At 40.6% G+C, this 7,450-nt stretch overlaps 1 pseudogene; it reads right to left on the bottom strand.

The window, feature by feature from the left end:
- Positions 1-2,440: 2,440 nt before the first annotated feature.
- Positions 2,441-2,559, bottom strand: LOC133504168 (5S ribosomal RNA; annotated as a pseudogene).
- Between the last annotated feature and the right edge of the window lie 4,891 nt (positions 2,560-7,450).

The following is a 7,450-nucleotide window of genomic DNA, read 5'->3' as shown; positions in this document are numbered from 1 at the left end:
CTGCCACCTTGCATGTAATGAATGAATACAATGACTAGAAATTTGCATAGGCACATGCACAATCATGGCTTTTCCTATAATTAATGTGATTGATTTTCTGGCAGTGATTCATTTTAGAAATTGTGCACATTATCATTGAATTCTGGGATCCTCACAGGTCGGTCGTTGACAGACTTCATTAAATTCATTGTGGTGAATACTGTTTGTATCAAAACTCTGCAGTGCTTTTCAAACAACTAACTCTGGAACTCTGGAATTATGAGTAAATGAAATATCAGATCTGAAGCCCCCAGATTTATTTTTAGTTCTCCTCGTAATCATGAAATAAATGCCAAACTTCAATTATGCACCTACAGTGAACAAAAAAGGGGCATTTGCATTTGTGTTCCATCATTATTTTATTCCATGGTAGAATGCAGTAAGCTGCCATCTTCAATTAAAAAGACTATTTTTTATTTAAAGGAATGCTCCCCTCATTGCTTACCTCGACCAAATGCCAATTATCTTGTTAATCCATTGTAAATATAAGCATATCGAGAAAAATTCTGGGAAAAAGATTGCAAATAATAACTTTAATGCGCTCTTTTATCCAAGTAATCACATTTTTGTGTGGTCAGCGCTGTTGGAGGACACTTTTTTCCTATGCGTGTTCATTTAATTTCAGGTAGTGAGAATGTTGGTTATTCAAATACAGGCTGGAGACAATGAAGAGTTTCTTCGAACAATTTTACTTACAGAATATTCAAGGCACTTATGAGTTACAGAAAATGGCTGTAGAGACCAGATCACAAGTGCGAAGGTACAGAGAAAGCACACATTTTATCTTGTGAGAAGGGCGGACCATGGGCGGTATCAAACCTGTGGCATGACATCGGGGCTTTCCACTTATACAAAGGGTTTCTGTCTCAACCGGTTCTAGCTGGCAATGGATTATTACAAAGTGTCCAGTATACAGTTCAGCAAGGTTAGCCTACACGCAGAGATGCGGATATCACTCAAGGACACATCTCGCTACAGAGCAGAGACCCACTGAGGACATGAGGAAATTATGCAGTCATGACTAAATATGGACATAAGACATACTTCAGCGCCATTTTGACTATTTTTACAAGATCACATGACTTAAATAAACAGGAAGTGATGTATCATATGCGTAAACAAAGGCTTGTTACAGATCAATTCCTACACAATTACAGTGCTGATTTTTCGGATTTATCCTATCTGATGAAGAAATTGCAGTATCACTTGATCGGGAAGACGGAGAAATACGTACATACAGATTTGAACCTGTGGATGTTCCACCCAATAGGGTGGCCGGGGTCCAAGTGACAATGAAGTGATCTTTGGCTTGGTGAAAGTCTGGAGTGTTGAGATGATAATGGTGAACGCATAAAAAATTTCAGTATTGACCAACTTATTTGTGTGTTATGTTGAACCAATTATAGTTGCATAGCTTCCTCTGCGTTGCTTTGTACTTGAACTACTACTATTACCGTAATTTCTTGAAAAAATACAATCACATTGTGTCGTCATATACAGGTACATAGAGTGGTAAAAAAAAAAGGTATACATATAAATTTCGAGATGATAATTGATGTCTTGTGTTACACATTGATATAAATTACGGTAATGTAACCTGCGCATTTTTTTGCGAGGGGGGAGGCCTTGAATTTTACAATCGTTTGCATAGCATATTTGTTGCTACTGCGCCAAACATCAGAAACGACAGCCCGTGAGTTTGTTTTAAATTAAACGAAGACAAAAAATGTCAACTACAAGGGCAGGTTGTGCAGCTACTTTTAAAAGAAATGTGACCTCACTCTGGCCAATGACGCGGCCAAACCAGAAGAAACACAACGTGGGCTGCTACTGCTAACTGCTAACAGCTAACTAACAAAACTACTTAGTACGACCGTAATGGGCACATTTAATAACAAAATGAAATGCTCACTTTTTTAAGTGTCCATTACGCTCATTTCTATGTAGTTTGAGCTCTCGTTTTGATTGCGACCTGATGCTATGAAGAGCTGGACAGATTGGAGCCGAACGTGGGCAAGAGAATCCGCTGGTAGCACAGTGGACCTTCCCCTCAATGTGCTGACATTAATGTGGATTAAAGGGAACCAAGAAACTTGGGATTCAAAAAATGTTTCCTCACAAATGCCATGGATGGCACAGAGGATGATAGGCTGTGGGAGCAAAATGGGACTACTGTTCATGAATGCATGATGCACCAGAACTTTACCAAACCAAGTTAATCAATGATGAGTTTGACAGTGATGCATCAAAGATAGCTTGTTCTTCTTCATCTTTTCCTTTTGGTTTGTCCCGTTAGAGGTCGCCACAGCGAGTCATCTTAGATGAACGCATATTTGTTTGGCACAGTTTTACGCCGGATGCCCTTCCTGATGCAATCCCTCTGCATTTAGCCGGAGAGAGAAGCTTACAATGCCTGGTATTCCCAGGCGGTCTCCCATCCAAAAACTAACCAGGACCAAACCCGCTTAGCTTCTGAGATCTGACGAGATCAGGCGCTCTCAGGGTAGCATGGCCATAAGTGCACCAAACATAACTACGATGGATATTTTTTAGATTGGAGATAGGTCAGATGCTTCTTTTAAAGTCTTGGCCAAGGATGTGTATTGTGGATAAACTGCACTATGCACAAACATTATATGCACAAATATTTAATGCAAAAAATGTTTAAGTGTTAAATACTGTAGTTTATTTATTTAAGACTGTAATATATGTTATCAAAAGTATTAATAATATGTCATGCCATCGTTGAGCATTTATTTTAGTTGGTATAGGGATTCTGTTCTGACAATTGCAGGGACCAGGACAAGCGTGTCCTGTGGCCTGTCCCAAGATAAATATTACCACTGCATCAGTATGTGGACAAAGATCATTTTTAATGAGGACTTTTTGAAAAACAATACAAGTACAAACATTAAAAATACAAACCTAACAAAATAGAAATAGATCATTCCTAATATTTTGAGCATACAGATAGCAGCAAATTAGTAGTGCACGTTGTACATTGGTATGGGTTTTTCTGATTTTTTGGGGTCAATTTAGGGAGTGCGCATTATACTTTAGGATGTATTATAATCGAGAATTTACGGTACATGCACAACTTCCCGGCAGTAGTCCCTTTGTCCTGCTCAGCAAATCGATCAATACTTTTAAGTTGTTATGATGTAAATCCTTTGTGATGCGGAATCCACTTTGGAATCCAAACTTCGCTAGCCACTGGGTCCTTAAATGTTTCTTTTTCTTACTGGGCAAAATATGCCACCGAGCCTTCCTCGGATTATTTCAGTCCAAATTATGGCAAAATTTCTCATTACAGTAGGGAATTTTCACGTGTCCAATGGTGGTGGTAATGCATGTGATGACACTACACATCAACCATGATTTCTTTGTTTATTCATAGAATACATTACATCCGCGCAAGTAGGTCATGTGACTTGCCAAAATGGCGGCACCAAATGAAAATTCATAATTGCCGATAAAAATCTTCTCAAAACACCATTAAATGATATCGAATTAACCTCAAATTTCAAGGTACAGTACATGACCTATCGAATTAAGGGTTTTAATTTTTCAGTGAATGAGCGGAGCATTCCTTTAACAATGTCAAATATATATTTGCAGAATAATGGTTAACTAAAATGTGTATATTACCAGGTTGATATGAGAATTCCTACTGAACCTTAGTGTATGGGGTTGACACATAAGGGCTAACACTAATAACGTTTAGTTTTTTTTTTGTTTTTTTTTTTTTGCATTCAGGTATCATTGGAGAATACAATGGAGGATTACAAGGATGCATTAGGCATTCTGGTGTAGACCCATCGGAGCTGTCTGCATTAAAGGTCCATTAATTTTCTGTAACATCGACACATACTTTGCAGGATGAGACATTTTACCAGAGGTGGCTGCTCTACTCTGAGCAGCTACTCCAAACTGAAGGCAAATGATCCTGAATTCAAAAATAATTATCTTAAATTATCAATTCGGAAACAAGAGCCATGCCTATTTATGTGGATTTTATCAATTTAAACCTAGTAGCAAAAAAAGTCAAGTTACGAAATGCCTCTTCAGAAAAATAATGTCTCTACTTATGAAAGAAAATTCAGGAGATGACAGGAACAAATAGACACTGGATTCACTGCCCCCAAATTCCACTGCAAATAAACTATATATCCTGTATCTTGGTTTGTGTGGCCTGTTAGAGCTGCTCTCCAATTAGCTGTTGACGTAGCATCATCCTGGCATCCGATCGGCAAGGTGGGACGTCAATCTTTGACCATGATGAACATCCTGAATCTTGGTTTGTGTGGCGCGTGAGAGCTGCTCTCCCATTGGCTATCGACGTAGTATCTTCAGGGCATCCCATTGGCTCGGGGGACGTCAATCTTCAGCCATAATGTTTTTACCCATTAACATTCGACTGTCATCGAATCATACTTGGGCTGTCACACGCTACCGCACATTAGTAAAATACAACTTTTTCATTAGTTTGTCATTGTTTTTTTTTACAAGTTGAAACATGTTTCTTCACCAGGGGCCCCAAGAAACTTTAGTGGAATTAGGTGGTGTGCATGCGTACATACGTACGTATGTTTTCTCTCAGCTGTCAAACATTTGCTTCCTCGATCCCTCATGTTGCCTTCTGCTTGTCAATCACCCTTCTCTTGGCATAGTCGCCTAACTCCAAAGGTAAATGAACATTCCATATTTTTTGGACTATAAGTCGCAGTTTTTTTCAAAGTTTGGCTGGGACTAATTCTCCAGACCGATTTACATCTGAAATTATTTACACATTGTTATATCCATCCATTATTTTCACACTGAAAACCGAAAGAGGGCGCTCTCGGTCACGTGGAAGCGTACTCTTAAAGTCAGTTTGAAAATGAGCTTCCGTGACAACCAAAACCATCCTGTCAGGATTCAGAAACGCTGGAATAGAATAAATAGGCTAGTTGTAACTGAAACTGACGATTGGTCTGACGTAAGCGACATAGAACATGAAGTGCCGCATCTTCTAACTCCGGAGTTAGCGGAGTTGATGAAAAGTGACACTGAGGATAAAGATTTCATTGGATTTTCATTACCGGGTATTTGGAGTGACACATTTGTTTTTGGTGAATTTAGTATGTTATTTATGCAATAGTTATCGGAATAACTCTTAATATGTTATGTTAGCATACCAGGCACATTATCAGTTGTGTCATGTCAGCGTGTTGTTGCCTCTATTTTTATTTTAAATTGTTCATCATTTTAATTTTAAATGACATGTCTGTTCTTCGTGTTGGATTTTATCAAATAAATTTCCCCCCAAAATTTGTGTGACTTATACAGTATGTTTATTTCTTTGTTTTGATGGATTTTCTGGCTAGTGCGACTTGTACTCCGGAGCGACGTACAGTCTGGAAAATATGATAATTTTATTATTATTTACATTATGTACTTTGAATGCTTGTTTTTGGCGGAGGCTTGGAACGGATTAGGCTATTTATATGTAAAATGTGCTTCTACTTACGAAAAATTCACATTACTTCCCGAACTGATTAATTTTGTGAGTAAAGTTACCCCCGTATTTGATGTATAGTGAAGAAAATAAGTATTTGAATACCCAGCTATATTGCAAGTTCTCCCACTTAGAAATCATTGAGGGGTCTGAAATTTTCATCGTAGGTGCATGTCCACTATGAGAGAGATAATCTAAAAAGAAATATCCATAAATTACAATGTATGATTTTTTTTAAGGATTTATTTGTGTGATACAGCTGCAAATAAGTATTTAAACATCTGAGAAAACCAATGTTAATATTTGGTTCAGTAGTCTTTGTCAAACGTTTCCTGTAGTTGTTCACCAAGTTTGCACACACTGCAAGAGGGATTTTGGCCCACTCCTCCACACAGATATTCTCTAGATCAGACAAGTTTCTGGGCTGTCGCTGAGAAAAACAGATTTTCAGCTCCCTTCAAAATATTTCTGTTGGATTTAGGACTGGAGACTGGGTAGGCTCCGCCAGAACCTTGATATGCTTCTTACGGAGCCACTCTTTGGTTTTCCTGGCTGTGTGCTTCGGGTCATTGTCATGTTAAAAGACCCAGCCACGACCTATCTTCAATGCTCTGACCGAGGGAAAGAGGTTGTTCCCCAAAATCTCACAATACATGGCCACGGTCATCCTCTCTTTAAAGGGCCACTGTCTTGAAATGCAAGATATTTAGTATGTTATTAATTAAAAAAACGTCAGCCGATATGGACCCATGCATTTTTTCACCACAAAAGATGATTTTGGCATATACAGCTCGAGGTATTTGTTTTTGGGAAGAAGCAGAAAGTGACGTACATGGCAAGACCGCCCTCAAGTGGACTCGTTTGTTTCTATTAGTTTTACCTCCGGGAAGGTAACTCGTTGTTCCTTCGTGTTAGTCAAAATGCTGGCTCGTTGCATTGCTGGACATTGTTTGATCACTCGGGAAGATGGATTTACCCTTCATAAGTTTGCAAGAGACCCTGTTCGTTGTGAAAAATGGATTGAACGGGTGCAGAGGATGAGAGCTTCGTGGGTTCCAAATAACAGCAACTAAAAAAAAATAATAGTTTGGGGCAGACCACGTAATCGGCAATGCAATAAAAGATCCGCGTCCGTATGACAGACGTGCTAAATGTGTCGATGCGCGCGTCAGACGGCGTCGCCTCGCCAGCGAAGGCTGCACACCGGGCTCGCGGATGGTGGCGGCTCTTAACAATGCTGCCGACAATATAGCACTCAACCGCATGCGACAACAATGCCATAGAGCGCCCAGCTCGGCTCCGTGATAATCCACCTCGGAGCAGAAAATGAGCCACACGGGCTGAGGTGCCACGTCAGCCGTGACCGTGTTGGGCTGCGCGTTGGGCTTGCGGACAGCAGCGGCTCTGAAGAATGCTGCTGACAATGCCTCACTCAGCCCGTGCGAGGAGCATGCAGTCAAGCGCCCCAGCTCGACGGTGTTGTTTATCGCGTAATCCAGCAGCTATGAACTCAGCCCTAAAGCAGCCCGGCTCGGCTCCGTGATAAGACACCTCTGCGCCAAAAATGAGCCACACCTGCCGGCTGCGATGAGCCGCGATGGCCCATCTCCGCCGCGGAAGTGGATCGAACTGGGAGGTGGTTTGGCCGTAATCGCATATCATCTGGATTTGCCTCGAAACAATAGGGTAATATTGCCCCGGTAACTTCACCTGTTTGTGTGATGTTCTCTTCTTCGAAAAGAGCTTATGTGTTAGAAGTGGTGTGTTCGTCTCCCATAGTAGGGTCCACCGCGTGTTTTCATTGGCAAATGTCTGGGGTGACGTCACAGACAGGGGATGCAGCCAATATGGCGACCACTTGGATGTCGTAGATTGACACTTCTGCAACTTTGCACATGGATGACGCGCTCTCTG

This window comes from Syngnathoides biaculeatus, chromosome 7 (genome assembly GCF_019802595.1).
Source record: "Syngnathoides biaculeatus isolate LvHL_M chromosome 7, ASM1980259v1, whole genome shotgun sequence".
NCBI classification, from domain to species: Eukaryota; Metazoa; Chordata; class Actinopteri; order Syngnathiformes; family Syngnathidae; genus Syngnathoides; species Syngnathoides biaculeatus.
This window is presented reverse-complemented; position numbering and strand designations above follow the sequence as displayed.